The 16077-nt window shown below is 40.0% G+C and overlaps 1 long non-coding RNA gene across 1 annotated transcript; it reads left to right on the forward strand.

Annotated features, from left to right (window-relative positions):
• Positions 1-3742: 3742 nt before the first annotated feature.
• LOC119720595 lies at positions 3743-15284 on the forward strand. The gene is made up of 3 exons (XR_005270102.1): positions 3743-3995; positions 8741-8832; positions 11799-15284. It is a non-coding gene; the product is annotated as an uncharacterized LOC119720595 (long non-coding RNA).
• The last annotated feature ends 793 nt before the right edge of the window (positions 15285-16077 follow it).

Below are 16077 nucleotides of genomic sequence, written 5' to 3' on the forward strand. Positions count from 1 at the left end.
CGGAAAAAAAGGTGCGCGTAACGCGCACAACTTTTGCCCCACGTGCTAAAAAATGGCGCCGCCCATGGCAGAACGCGCGTCTGTACGCACTGCCGATCTAGTCTTTTTATTCTATATCTTTAGTTGCAACGTGCAAGCGGGCGTGAGCGCAGCGCGTAAATACTCGGTGCGCATTTCCAGCTTCACGCGTGTTCAGCTAGGTCACGTGTAGTCTATGTTATACGCGTGACCAGATTCGCTGATTAATTAGGCAAGACCCCGCCATTTGACTTCCTAGATTTTGACCAGTCAGCGGGCGCTTTCTATATCGGGTCTTCGGTCATTCACCCGTTGCGCGTCATAGACAATGGATAAAAAAAAGTGTGTCACGCGCTCTGTATCATGTTACGCGATAACGCGCCCGGTTGCTGTTGAATTACAAAACACTCAGCCTCGACTCCATGGGTGCGTGCCTTGCACACGCAAGGCATGATGGGAAACAACATTGCTCAGCCTAGATCTCGTACCTATGGGAACGAGGTTGCACTGCATTCGAATTGACCAATTTCAAATTGACCAATCAAACCATTTAGTCCTGATTTAGGAATAAAATGACGTCACGATTTAGTACAGTCGACTCCGATTGGCTTGCGCGCGGCTAGACATATCAGACGTTATAGCCTACAGGAAACTTGCTCTGTGGATAACGGGTGATACTCCGACTAGGTTACGGAGGGCAATTACATTTGTTATCAACCTCGTCCCCAGTGCTTACTTTATTTCCAACCTCGTTTCCAATAGTAAGCCCTGGATAGGAAACCTTTCTTCCTGTTTCCTGATTCGATACCGCAATTTGCTAGTAATGGATTTATATCGTGTAGTTGGTGTTATTTGTATGTGATGCAGCAACCCATTGCTAACTTTTGCACCACATGTATGCATATGCTCTGCAATACAGTGTACTCACACATACATGTACGTATAATACGCGTGTTGTACAATGTACATGACAGTGTGTGCGCATTGTTAAACGGCACTGAAGTGGAACCCCTGCTGAAGTTTCTTCTGGAAAGATGTAAACTAAGTGATTATTTGTGAGATTTTTTTTAAGATACCAACTTCGAGCAATTAATTCCGACTTGAGTCAAGTCTATATTTTCATTGGCCTAGAACGATCTCGTGTTTAGTTTATAAAAAAAGTCATAGTATACAAATATTGAGTGGATCAGCGTGGAATGGGAGGAATATTATCGCAAGGTAAAATCTGGACTTTTCCATTTCACGAGGCGAAGCCGAGTGAACTGGAAACGCGTTTCACTCGTAAATCGCAGCGAACTTGCAGACGATCAGCTGTTTCGAGCACGTGACATGCATGTGAGTTGATGTTCAATGGTCATGATTGTTGTGTTTACTGCTGTTTATTTTCGTGATTTTTACATCAAAATCCAAATAAATCCAAGACGTAGGTGTAACAAAACAATTGTTGACCGGTGTGATGTGGGATATGACGGGGCACATAGCACCGCCTCGGCTTTGCCTCGGGCGGGTGCTATGCATTATGCGCCCCTGGCCCTCGGGTGTTCAAAACGTCATATTTCACATCACACCAGTCATTAGCTCCATTGTTTTACGGTAATTTATTGCGCATCCACTAGAGACAACAAAAAATGGCGGAGATTTATCGCACATACACAGTGAATGGGCGCGTGTGGACGCGCTGCCGATGGTTCACGGTCTCAGTTTTATTCTATATCTATGGTTCACTACGTGCTGAATCACGCGCTAATGTTTTTTTGCGCGTGATGTTTCGGTACTAGACTCTATTGTCTATGGTCCGTAGGAAGTCGGTATAGGGCAACCTCGTCCCCAGTGCTTACTTTATTTCCAACCGTGTTTCCAATAGTAAACCCTGGATAGGAAACTTTCTCCCTGTATCCTGATTGGATACCGCAATTGGCTAGTAATGGATTTTTATCGTGTACTTGGTGCTATATATTCACAACGTGCAGTACGTGTTTTCGTGATCATTCGTCCACGTCTTCTTGAAAATACTAATTTCCTTTCCAATTTGCTCATATTAATATGAAATATGATACTGTATGTTGTCTCGATAAGATCGTAACAGTTTGTTTTCAAAAATCGTGTTTTCGTAACTCACGCCGTGCTCGCGCTGCTACGAATTGACTCTGTTTTTACCCCAGACACCGCATACAAAAACAAACGCTAATGTGTAACGCATATCCAGGCACCACACTGTTCCTCATTTGCATACGTGTGCAAAAATCTTGCACATGCAAATGATCCAATACCAGGGTGAAAGAGCAGGTAGTGGTGGGCGCGTACTGCTCGACACCCTGGGGACGAGGTAGGGTATAGGGCGCTTCGTCTTATACATTTGTATATTGCAAACGCTTTCACAATTAGATCTATATATTTAACGTTTATAATTGCAACTCGAATTCGTTCTATCCGCTCCGTGCACAAGTACCCCATCAACGGCCAGAAAAGAAGAGTTTGGGGATGATCTAGACTGGTTCCCTATTCATCCACTGCGTATTTCGAATGTCTCCAAAGTTATTGCAATGGAGGCGGAGATTAGTCTCGGAGACCATTGCAAGTTGAATTCGAATGTATTCGCGCGCCGACGACGCTCACGCGAAGACGCGGTTGCTATAGCTTTTGCACACTCAGGAAGTCGTGCGTACTTTGCGCACGAACCAGTACAGTACAGTACGCGCACGCTGTAACGCGCCCTCTTTGGTCGCGCACGGAGCCCATAAATATTGCGACCTCTCCCTTAACCGTCGTAGGTGGCGCTTCGTTTTATTGCAATTCTCGTTCATATATATTTGAGTTTTGTTCTATATATTTGAGTTTCTTTCTATATGACGAGTTTCCTAATGAAGTCATTAAGGGCGCCTCATATTGATGATCCTTTCGAGGGGAAAAAAATCGAGATTAACAAAAGAGAGTTTTTGTACGGGAAGTAATAGTACAGTACATGTACACGGTAAGTGCATTCGAGCACGTGGTCGAGTACAGAATTCATTGCACGAAGCGAATACAGATCCTTTTCTAGAATTGGGCTTTCAGTACTGGACTAATATGCCAGTTTGGTAAATAACAATAGCTTGAATAACGTTTATAGAAACCAGAAAGCGTTAAAATAATGACTTTAAATTAAAAGGGATATTTCTATTATCACTATTTTACACTCCCCTTTTTTTACGAATGGAAGAGGCACACAGACCACGGTAGACACTCGGCGCGGCTCCGGCCCCCCCCCCCCCCGACCACGGCACGGTATTTGGTCAATTTATAGTCGATTGTTGTTGGTCAATAATATTCGGGGACAGACCGACGGACACCCAGACCGAGGTGACCGACCGACCAGCACAGTGACATAAATAGAGATAGGACCCCTTTAGCGCTGCGCTGCGCTGCCAGAGAGAAATACATGTAGCTAGAATACGACCTCTATGGTTCACACAATGTGTGCACTTGCCGTATGCATGTCAGTGATGCGTATACATACGTAATATTGTACTTGTATGCGCTGATCAGACGGAATGCGAAAAAATAGTTCTCCCAAATTCATAGTTTTCGAGGATGCGACTTGAATAAAAAAACAGTATCCCTGTGTAAATCTTTATTTTAACGTTTCTGAAGTTTTATGCTTAAATATCTTCGTAATTTGATTTTTATTCAAACTTAAATTATCAATTTAAATTTCATCAGCAGTGAGCGGAAGAATATGATTTACAAGAAATCTCAACAAAAGCCGTGTTAAAGAATAAAGATGTCTGCCAGCTTGTTGTGTTTCGTGTGTTGATGAATGGCATGGTGTGCAAGTTCGTGTGCATTCTGTAGATTTCACAGAATTATTGATCGCTTCTGAGTTTTTGATTCATATCAAACGCACCATATCATCGGAAATAAGGCTTGCAAAGTTATGCGTTGTGAGTTTTGGCTTCTTGACCTGCGGGATCCGTGGCTGTAAATATTGTTTCACACAGGTGAGGTACGGCGGGTAGGCCCCATGCAGTATGAACGTTACTTCGTTAGCATGGTAAACTGTTACTTAGCAGCATGCCATGGTTAGGAATGGGATGTCATGGGCAATGATTACCGTCATGACCGTAGGCCTAGCCCTCTGGTCCCACAGATGACATGTGTAAAACAACGGCAAATGTTTTGGCGATTGTGTAGCGTAGCCAGGGCCCCGTACTCCGTACCACTACTCCCACTAGTCATGCTAGTACAGTCGTTTTCCTAGTTCCGGATTTTTCCTAGTTCCGGATCGCTTCAAACGGCCCCTACCTCTTTTTGATTAGTCTCCAACAAAAAAAATTCTGACTGAGTGCATGTTTGATACCCAAAGATCTTTTCGATAAAATCTTTAGAAAAGGAATTTTGGCCAGATTTCCGACTCGCACTCTGATATGTTTGGACGGTTTAAAGAAAATCACGGGAGCTGCGAATCAACGATAAATTTTCTCCTCGGTATATCTCTCGTACCGTGTGGTTTCGAATATTTTTTTCATTCATTACAATCGTATAAACTCTTCCATCGAATGTTTGTTCAATCAAAATAAGTTGTAGCGTCTCTAATATTTGAAAATTCGCCAACGAATGACCGTATGCTTTTGCCTAGTTCCGGATCGCGCGTGCACTTACGACCAAACTACATGCGCGTTCATCGATTTTGTGTTACCATGGTGTGATGTATTCTGCTGGGTCAAAGATTTTCGGTCCGTGCGTGAGTTCGAGCCGTTGTGCTGCAGACAAAAGTTTCAAAATCATTTACGTTTTTTCTCTTTTTAAAATTTGCTGGAATTCTCTTGCATGAACTATTTTTGGATAATGAAATAATACTTTATCAGAAAATATGTTTGATTCTGTTGGTTCTGGCTGAAAAAAAGGATTTTCTCGCGTGATTTTGTTTTTTCGCATGAAGCAGTTTTGATCGATTCGGAACTGATTGAACCGATCCGGAATTAGGAAAAGTGACATCAGCACTTTTGACGTCGTAAAAATCAAAATGAAAAGAGCTTAAATTATTTTGTGGTCTCTCCATCACTCAAGATAAACTTTTTAATCAATGTCACTTGAATTCATGGAGTAGTTGAGCCGAAATCAGCCTGAATGATGTTTGCTATCCGGAACTAGGAAAACGACTGTACCAGTACCACTGCCACTAGCACTAGCTGACTTCTCCATCATGATTCATGTCCATGTTGCTAGCACCTAGGCAATACCTAGCCTCATAAATGTGGCCAATTTACTGGACTACCTCCGTAAATAAAGGCCACACTTGGAACGTGTACAAAAACATGTAGAACTGTGTCAAATTTTGATTTTCACATTTTGATTTAGGCTTAGTTTGTAGTTTATTTTTGCTTTAGAAGCATACTCACCCTCTTATAAGCTTATCAGAAAGTGATGCCTTTTTCAGATGTCTATTTTTCGTGAAATTTCATGTTGAAAGTTTGATACGCAAACGTGTGCAAACGAATCTCGAAATTTCAAAAAAAATAGACATTTGAAAAAGGCAGCGCTTTCTGATTAGCATATGGGCTCCGTGCGCCAACGAAAAAGGGCGCCCTTTTTACCTAGCAACGACGTCCCATGGGCGGGACATTTAGCTGGGTGACGCGCACTGTTCCGTGTGTGTGCCGCACGTACACCAGGGGATTTGTACTATGTACACGCAGTGGTACGGTCGCGCGTCGCGTGGCAAAATTGCATTCAGGCAAGATGGCATCGGTCGGTCACCCCATACTGTACTTTCTTTGCCGGTGAGGGGGTACTTGTGAATGGAGTGGATAAAGAGGGTGAGTATGCTTCTAAAGCAAAAATATACTACAAACTAAGCCTAAATGTGAAAATGAAAATTTGACAAAGTTCTACATGTTTTTGTACATGTTCCAAGTGTGGCCTTTTTGCGGAGGTAGTCCAGTAAATTGGCCACATTTATGGGGCTAGGCAATACCTTGGTTGTGTACAAAGTCTGTGGAGAGTGGAGTGCATTTTTAAAGTCTCTTCGGAAAAAAATGTTGCAATCTGATGCCACTTAGCGGCGGTTGTGTACAAGATGGAAAGCCAAGACAATTTTCCTCGGTGATCCATGGAGCATTCTATTTTCCCTCGGCTTCGCCTCGGGAAAAATAGAATGCTTCATGGATCACCTCGGGAGGCTAGCTTTACTAGACCACTCGAAGCAGTCGATATTTGTATACCATAGCCAATACCATAACCATAGCTGTTTTTGCAATAACAATATCCATTGAAAATTGCGTTGTGGTTACCAAAAAATAGCTACATGTACTAGGTTTGTGTAAGGATTTGATCCCATTACCCACTGCATGGCTGTCCGACATGTACCCATGGTGGGACCTCATAACCCTAAGGGAATTGATAGACACTTGGCACTGAATGGATGATTTCCCTCACTGCTGGAGGTGATGCAGTTGGAGCTATGAGCATGCAATATGGTTTTTTAGCAGTTCTGGGCCTTTCCACACTAAAGGGGTACAAAAGTGTGACATGGGATTGGGAAATGAAGCAGGATGATAATATCAAATTGTTGGTCCTATATTCCACTTGTACATTCCCACCCCATCTTTGAGGACTGTGCTTTTAAAGAATTTAAGACTTTACAGGCAAATTCGACAAGACATTTATGCTCACAGTGCTACGTACATAACATGGACAGAAAGTTTGTTGATATTGATAGAAGTTATAATTAGAAAAAATGTCCTTATCAAATATTGTGCCTTTTCATTTTAATCCCTACAGCATTGTTACCTGTAAAAACCCAGACAATTAACTGTTTATTTCAGATGTCACAGGGTATTATGTTCAGAATATTACGTACGTAACATGGACAGAAAATTTTTACGACATATCTGTCCATGTTACGTACGTTACATAAGTGTCTTAAAGACCAACACAATTGTGTTCTTTGTGGCTGTTAGCACTCCTAAATGGGTTATAAATATGAATAAGATGACTTTTGGTTAAATTCATGCACATGATAATTAGTGTTGTGTCAATTTGTAGCAAAAAATCTGTCTTTTGTTACGTATGTAATTTTTACGCTGACCCCTGCAGTTTCTAAAGTTACATAGAAGGTTTTCTATATTGTTTGTACACATGATCATTAAGGCCTCAGGAATGCGCAGGAAACAACTGAACAGAATATCTTGCTTTGCTGTACCCTCCAGTGTCCCCCTTTCAAATCCCAAATTTGCAGTCAATTGTACCCTGTTAGTGTGGAAATGCCCACCTACAAGTAACTCCATCTTTGTGCAAGTTCACCCAAATACTGTATCAAGTTTTTGTGGGCATACACGACTTCTTGGTACATGTACCTCACATAGCAGCTACAGCACATGAAGCTTCATATCTTTTGAAAACATTTGAGAATATAAAGAAATGTTGAAATGTATATTAGATAAAGCAATATAAGACACGCAGTATCAGAATGTAGAAATGTTTAAAAGGCATTGATAAATAAAGTCACCATGTGATTTGAAATTGATGGAAAAGGTAAGTCTTGAGATGAAACTTTGTGTGTGTTTGTCATGGGGACGTCTCTATAGTCCGAAGTACCATTGGTCCTACGTCCCATTGGTCCGACGTCCCCTTGGTCCAACGTCCCATTGGTCCGACGTCCCATTGGTCCGACGTCCCATTGGTCCGACGTCCCATTGGTCCGAAGTCCCATTGGTCCCACGGCCCATTGGTCCGACGTCCCATTGGTCCGACGTCCCATTGGTCCGACGTCCCATTGGTCCGACGTCCCATTGGTCCGACGTCCCATTGGTCCGACGTCCCATTGGGCCGACGGCCCATTCGTCCAATGTCCCATTGGTCCGACGTCCCATTGGTCCGAAGTCCCATTGTCCGACGCCCCATAAGATTAGGGTTAGGGTCAGTCAACCTGAACCAGTGGAACTACAGAGTATTATGTTTCGTAGGACCAATGGGACTTCGGACAAATGGGACATCGGACCAATGGGACGTCGGACCAATGGGATGTCGGACCAATGGGACTTCGGACCAATGGGATTTCGGACCCATGGGACTTCGGACCAATTGTACTTCGGACTGTCGAGACATAACCGTTTGTCATGCCAATTTAAAGCACATTGATGTGCAGCTTTCAATGAATAAGGTGTGCTCGTCAAAAATCAAAAAAAAAAAATCAAAACAACAAACAAACAAAAACAATACAGAAAAAAACAATAAAAATGTACACTAGTTAAAACCGAAGAAATTTTTATGTTTCCGGTAATACTGCCCCCAAAAAGGAAGGGTTGGTCGGTACATGTAGGTATTTTTTAGGTCCAAACAGTTCATGTACACGTGTACAAATGTACACAGTTCATGTACTTTCTTTTTTTTTGGGGGGGGGGATGCTAGCATTTGTGTTCATATACCCAATTAAGATCATAATCATAAAATCATAATCCCTCAAAAATGTCTCTTTGTATATTCAGTTATTCGCCGACTCATAATGCCAGTCAGAATAACTGCTGAAATGCCAATACATTTAAACATAAACAAATGAACAGCATGTGATCTATGAATACACTGTGATGCATGGAGAATGGTACATCATTTACTACTTTGATACTCTTACTAGTTTAGACTTCAATTTTTTCTTTTTTTACATGTGAAAAAATCTTGGTCTACCCTTCAAAAAAGGATCTCATCAAAATTATTTTTGTTAAATTTTTCTTTGTATTCTGGACAGGCATTACAGTCAAGATGCAGAACTCTGCACCAAGGATGCCTGGTATGGGACCATCTGACAAAGAATTGAATGACTTATTGGATTTCAGTGCTGTAAGTTCATTGATTTAAAGCATGTATGTACCATGCAAAGTATATTTCAGTGTATCTTGAAAGCATAGCTGGAAAGTTGCTATAACAAACATGGGGTCAACAAAAAGAGAAATTTGTCATTGACATGGCACTCTGAGTTTCCAAGTCGGCATCTGTATTTATCTGTTTGTGTACTTGGTTTCAAAAAGGCCAGCATGTCCTTCAAAAAAGCCAATAATGAGGTTCTCATAAATATTATAATGCTAACTTAAATTGAAGGAAAATTCAAGCCAAACTCACGAATAGCCATGTACTTATTTTTGTTTTACCAATACGGTATACATGTAGGGCCTACTGTACATTTGGTATCTGTGTGCATAGACTGCATCTTGACCTGCCATACCATTGGGGGAGAATACTTACATGTACCGGTACATGCACAAGAACGTGGAAAAATATTAGTGAAACAAGTCTCTGAAATCTTTATATTGAAATTGTTTCAAATAATGAATACATGTGCTTTTTATGTTGTCAAACAGTAGTTATCGGCCTAGTCAGCATTAAAGTGGTCCCAGTGTTTTAGACTGGTTACCGATCATCTGTCCATTATCATGGTGGCCATAATAGCAGCAGGAATACCGATTTCAACATTTGTTTGGTAGTGTGAAGCTTCATGACACTCATGCATAGGTGTGCATGATGTTAATAATCAGCCTTCTTGACATCCAAATGTTAACATTTGTGCATACATTTATAATAGAACAGTTGATATTCAAGCTTTGTAATACAAGAATTTGTTTAAGGGGCAGTTCCACGGTGTCAAACTTTTTGGACAATTCAACATTGTGCATTATAAAAGTTATAATAGTGAGTTTTTACTTATGATAAACATATCAGTTAGGTTTTACGTGAAAAAGAAATTCATTCAACTTTCTTGTTGTAGTAGAAATCAGCTCAAAACGCCCTGGTGCCAGGCATACATGTACTCGGACAAATTGATTTTGTGTGTGTACAAGACACTAACCCTCCTCAGTGCTTCAAAATCAACCAGGCAGTTTCAGAGGATTTTGGAGGATTGAGACTAAATGGCAAAAAGTGTCAATTGATTTTGGAGGATGCATTGTTTTGAGGTCACAGGCCGTACCCTACATTGTTTATTTATGTTCAGCCATGCATAATTGAGTTTTTATACTGGATATCACCTGCACTGCTCTGGATATCATCCCAACTGTCTCAATGTATTATACAGTGATTGTTGAAGACCAAGCAAGAATTAAGGCATGATTTTGGAGGATTTAGGGTGCGTCCATTTTTTAGGCATGATTTTGGAGGGTTTAGATGGTATCCAATTTTTACATGGTGGCAATGTGAAAATCTTATTAAACAGTCAAACAACATGTATATTGCCTACCTCTGCAGTGCTAATTCTTATGAATCCAGTGTTGCAGTTTCCACAGAAAGGGTCTCAGATTTGAGTATCGTCATTATGTCATCTCAAGACATTTATAGTAAAAATAGGTAATTACATGTTGCGGTTCGAATGCAGTGTGGTCATTCCTTAATGTGTTTCCGTTCTCATGCCATTTGGAATGGGGGACTTTTTAGAAGTTTGGTGACAGCAAACACGCCGGTCCTTTTCCATTGTTTGCATCATTTTGAACATGCGCACATTAGCTTAAACATGACGCAAATAATTGAAAAGGACCAGTGTGTTTGCTGCCACCATGCTTCTCAAAAGTCTCCCATTATGTTTATTACAGACAGACAGTGAACAGGTCTTGCAAATGAATTTATGAGAAATTATGCCATACGTTCAAGACAAAATCAAATAGTTTTCCTCGTCAGGCTGTCATCATGTTATTAGTTTTGTTCTATTTTATTCAAAATCACATTTTCACAATATTTTATATACATTTCCATAAAAACATACTCAAAATAAATAGGTTACAAATAATCGAACCATGTTAATACATGGTTCAATTATAGTAAAATATGTATTCATATCATATACATCTGTTAAGCCAGTCGTGACTGCATTCTAGTTTGAATTTGGTATAGCTGTTAACCTGCAAGACTAAATACAGTACATGAACCAGTATGTAATGTTATACATGTACATGTACATCTTTTCCTTCAGTTTAATTTATGAAAAAAGTTCTTGTCACATTGCAGTGGTATACGATTTCTGTTTGTTTTGTTGTTCAATTGATTTTGGTTAAAATAATTTTCCCCTTAAACTTGAAGTGAAGTTTCAACATTAATACATATCTCTGTGAAAGAATTGAATGGGGCAAAAGAAAAAGGGAACCATTTTCAGTAGTCTAAAGAAGGTTGAAGAAAGATGGCAAATGTCACTGTGTATTTCCTTTCATTCTTAGAGGGTCAGAGGAAGCTTTTCTGATTATGATAATTGAAATGTCTGAGTCAGTGTCAACTCTCATTTCATACCGATTACCTTTACAAAAACACGGTATGAGAAAGGTGGGGATATGAAAGTGCTGCAGGCAATCTAGTGATGATAGTTCTACCAGTCACAGGGTTCATGCACATTCCTTGTGGCAGGTCACAGTCCACTGAGGTCAAGAGAGTTCATCTGCATCAAACACAGTCATTTCTTAAGACAGCAAAGTGAGGCTTCTAACTTGGGTTTTGAAAAGGCTTTAATACAGTGTTGTGGAATATAGTGTTTGATATAATGTTTTTGAAACTGAGGGGAAAGTACTGTGCAGGATGATAAATTAAACAGTATACAAGAACAACATACAGTGTACGTGGTATACCAGCATCCAATAGAACCAATCCAACATAATCATTCTTTAGAAATAACAACCCAGTTCCGTTATCTTGACCTTAAACACCACAAATTTGCCCATTGAAAATAACCATCACTTTTAAGTAGATTTTGTGTCATAACTTTGTAATGCATCATCTGAATTAGATCATTCCTTGCATGTTCTTAATGTTTATTGTTGAATTCCGTGTCGTAGATGTTTTCCCCTCCAACTGGTGCCGGTGGTAAGCCAGGAGGTAATACTGTACCCATGAGCCACTGTGGTCCAGGAACAGTCAGACCAGTGCGACCTACAGGACCAGTACGGTCAGCAGGACCAGGTATACCTCCAAGTCCAACTGGGCCAGCAGGTCAACCATCTAACTATAAACCTGGTGAGAAATATATCCATTTGTGACATCTTTTATCCCATTTTTGCCAATGCATAAACTACAGTGATGCTTTGGTCTTGACGCTCGCGAAAGGTGCAGTTTACACTGTAAAGCTATGCCCTTCAGTCAACATCCAGGATTGAATTTTGGGGTTGGTTTCTTTTATGGGTACATTTTACCTCAATAGGGTACGCGATTCGCTGCTACCCAGTTCCCTGATACCCGTAAATGCACACCACTAGATGGGTACCCACTAACTTAGTAATTAAGGTGGCCAATTCAAATTTATAATTCTTAGTACAGGTAGTTTTTAAATCTGATACGAGTACACAGTAGAACATTTCCCATGGTTTCTTTGGAAATCATTTTTAAGCTAACAGTGCGAAACATTTCCGTGGTGTGAAATTGCAATTCAGTGGATCATAAGCAAAGGATTAACCATCATTGCATGCTGTGCTGCTGTTTCAATCATTGTAACTGCAAATTCTGTTCGCAAGGCTAAAATGACGCAAGTGGTAAACCATATTCTGTGAGAGGGGGGGGGGGAGGATTCTACAATTGGTGCCTTTTGAAGGCCAAGCACAATGATTGAGGAAACATGGCCCATTTCTAAATCATGGGGATAACTGGGGGATAAGTTTTTTGGAGAAAATATGAAAACAAATTAAGTGCAAATTTAAGGAGCACTTTCTAGGGAAAGCATCCTTTTGGAGTTGAGAAACACTTTTGCCACAAAGTGATAATGGTTGGAAATTTGCAATTTTCTTGTAATTACCAATAGAAGGGATTTCAGGTTGCAAAAGTTAGGTCCTCAAATTCCAACTGTAGGAATGCTGGAAGTCATTCTAGTCACAGTTTATTTTCAAAACGTTCTTTAATGCTGTTTTGCACCCATCAAGACTACCTTGACCGTCCGATTGTACTTGTTCCCGTTTTACATGTTTTACGTTTTACCAATACATGGAGTGTTCTTGACTACGGTACATTTCCTGTTAATGTTAAGCCCACATTTACTCAAGCCTGTAATTAAACTACAAGGTTAGGAAGTTTAAAACATTCGTGAAAATGTGCTTTCATCTTTTACATGGAGACTGGACTTTTAGCCTTTACCGTAACACAACATGAGACAAGTGGAACCAGACTAATGTACATTTGCAGACTGCTACTTCATCCCCATTCATCGCTCACTTTACTGCTGCAAGGAAACTGTGTTTTGCAAATGAGGCTGTTTTGCACAAAATTACGTCATGACTAAAGTATGTTCTTCAAAAATGTTTCCAGTACACTCTGGGATAATAGAAAACCTACTTGCAAAGATAGAGTCTAGAACTTTAAACTTGGCGACTTGATTTTAAAGTGACTGGTAAGCATGGCGGCTGTCATGCAAAGTTTAGGGGCATGTCAGGCTTGTATTACAGGTTGGAGAGTGCATTTACATGTAAGAGGTCAGAATTTCCAGTTTAAAGCTTTAGCATTTTTTTTAAGATTCTGTCTTCAATCATAGTCCCTATATAATTTGATGATAAATACAGGGTATCAAGTTCAAGGAGGAGACAAGATCTTTCATTTGAGTGATGTGCCAATGAGATGAAATATGGTTTAGTGGGCTTAAATTATGAATTCTATATTTCATGCGTTCATACATACGTTGCGCAGGTGCCGACCCAGATTACATTAGTTTAGCCGAGCAGGAAACGCCTAGGTAGGTGGGCTTTATATATTATGCTAAAAAGATTTTTTTGTTTTATTTGTTTCTTAATATATGTATAAACTTGTACCAAAAATGGGCTGACAAACTGCAATGCGAGTTACTGTAATGCGAGTAACAAGCCTTTGTTTCTTACACATACATGTAGTACATGTATCTTTACCTGACTTTGGTCTAAATTATATATTGTCCACATTTATTGTAAAAATGTTTATTTGATTATTGCAGTTACATCTAAGGAATCTACTTAATTAATGACAAACACGTTATGGCATTTTATTTGTGTGTAATTTGAGTAACCACATTTCCAAAGAGAATCATGCTCAAGTGAGAGAACATAAAACTTATTTGTTGTCATCAGGGAAAAGCCTTGAATATTGGGTATGTTATTGTTAATGCAAATACCCCGGTAGATAGTCCAACAAGCATGAAGACTCACAATGTAAAAGGACCCAAAGTGTAATGAGAGAAAATCCTTGAATTGCCCACATACATTATGATTTATAATTTATTTTAGGATTTTTTTTCTTCAAAAACTTAGCTTGAAACTGTTCTCTTTATAAATCAGTTCAAAGCGCCACATGATGTACATGAAAACTCTTAGCAAATGGAGTCCTGAAGGAATTACACATGCAATTTATGTATGTTTCCACATACATTTACCTCATTATGGTACCTTTCTTCCTTCATTCAACGGAATTGTTTCCTTTCTTGAAATTCTTGTGTTATTCCCTGCTCAATCCAGGTACATGCATGTGTATGGTGCTTTGCTCACATTCTGCAAGCCACTTCAGCCATGCACAAGCCGTGGCTGATTCTAAAACTGTGGCTTAAAAACCTGAGTAGTGACAAAGCACACTTGAGGGTGTCAGCATATAGATTTGCCTTTATGTGTCTTTTTTGTCATGTTAATTCCTTCTTAATGGAGGGTGAATTGCATCAATTGGATCCCAAGGCTGTCCCTTGATTTCAAGAGCTCTGTTTTCTATTTCACACACATGCACAAGATTCCACATTTTAAGGGACGATGTGACAAAAATACCACTCATTCAGAATCAAAATCTAATACAAATCTGGGGATTTTAGACAGTTCACATTTATGTACCTTTGCCTACTATACATCCCTAACCTGCTAAATGCAGCAGAATGCAGTGGTGGTAATAAGGATGTGACTTTGCGTTTGATATTTTAAACATTTAGCAAATATTTTCATAATCGTTTAAATTATGTTTAAACGTTTAGCCATTCACAAAGGCTGACGCGTGCTCATTATGCCTGCAGACCGGTGTGATTGACATGATAAATCAACAATGGCAGCCATTGAAAACGTACAAACTTAATTACGTGGGTCCCGAACGTAATCAAGTGTTGAAGTGCTTTGAAGGTTTTGTAACTTGAATAGCTTTGAAAATATTGTTAATTATTTGTGCTACATGTATGTAGGTTTAACTCAAAGGAAGACTGCGTGAACGGTGAACGTAGGTCTCTTTTATATAATTAAGGTTTCGTTTGAACATTTGTGGAAAATTTGTGAATTGTTTTTGTTTAAACGTGTAAACGTCTCATCCTTAGCTGGTAACCATAAGTTGCACACTGAGCAGTCAACTCAAGTGCCATGTGTTGTTGCTTGTACGGCACATACATGTAGGCTAGGCAACAACCAACAACGACCAAGCACTATTCCTTGCTGTATGAGTATACCAACCACGCCATGTACATGTAAACCATGGAAATGGCCCAAATGTAGGGAGCAATCAGCAATGTAACATATCATTGGAAGTTTGTCACCAATAATGGCTCTCGTCTTAGGCTCTGACCATTATCGGTTTTAAACCACACATTTTGAACTGCTTCATCACATTATTAACCCCTAGTTTAAGTACATGTAAAGTGCAGTTTGCTATACAAAATTTAACCCAACCACTAAGGCCAAACAAAAAAAATGGTGTGTTTACGGTAACCCGACCGACCTGGAATTTGTTCGGCCAAATTGCCGACCTCAAACTTTTTATTGCCATTTTGAAGGTTGATAATTGACAAATTTCAAACATTTCAAGTACTTTTAATTATTTGCCACGAACAAAAAACATTTTCCACACTTGAATCTGATCATGATTTGACACAAACATACCTGTGTTAACCGTGCGAAAATCGCGACGATCTCAAAACTTGAATTCTCAAACTACGAAGTACGATTATTTTTGCACAAACGCATCGGGGTACGCCTGGCTGGCCGACGGACGGCATGGTTCTCCCCACGTACAAACGTGCGTACTGCGTATCGGCCCGGTACGCTGGAATTGTGGCCGGCCTGATACGCCGACAAAAAAATGCCGATCACATTTTTGAGCCCCTGATACGCACAATATAATTATCATACACGCCATTAAAATGCA

The sequence above is a fragment of the Patiria miniata genome, unplaced genomic scaffold, assembly GCF_015706575.1.
Source record: "Patiria miniata isolate m_02_andy unplaced genomic scaffold, ASM1570657v1 HiC_scaffold_9, whole genome shotgun sequence".
NCBI classification, from domain to species: domain Eukaryota; kingdom Metazoa; phylum Echinodermata; class Asteroidea; order Valvatida; family Asterinidae; genus Patiria; species Patiria miniata.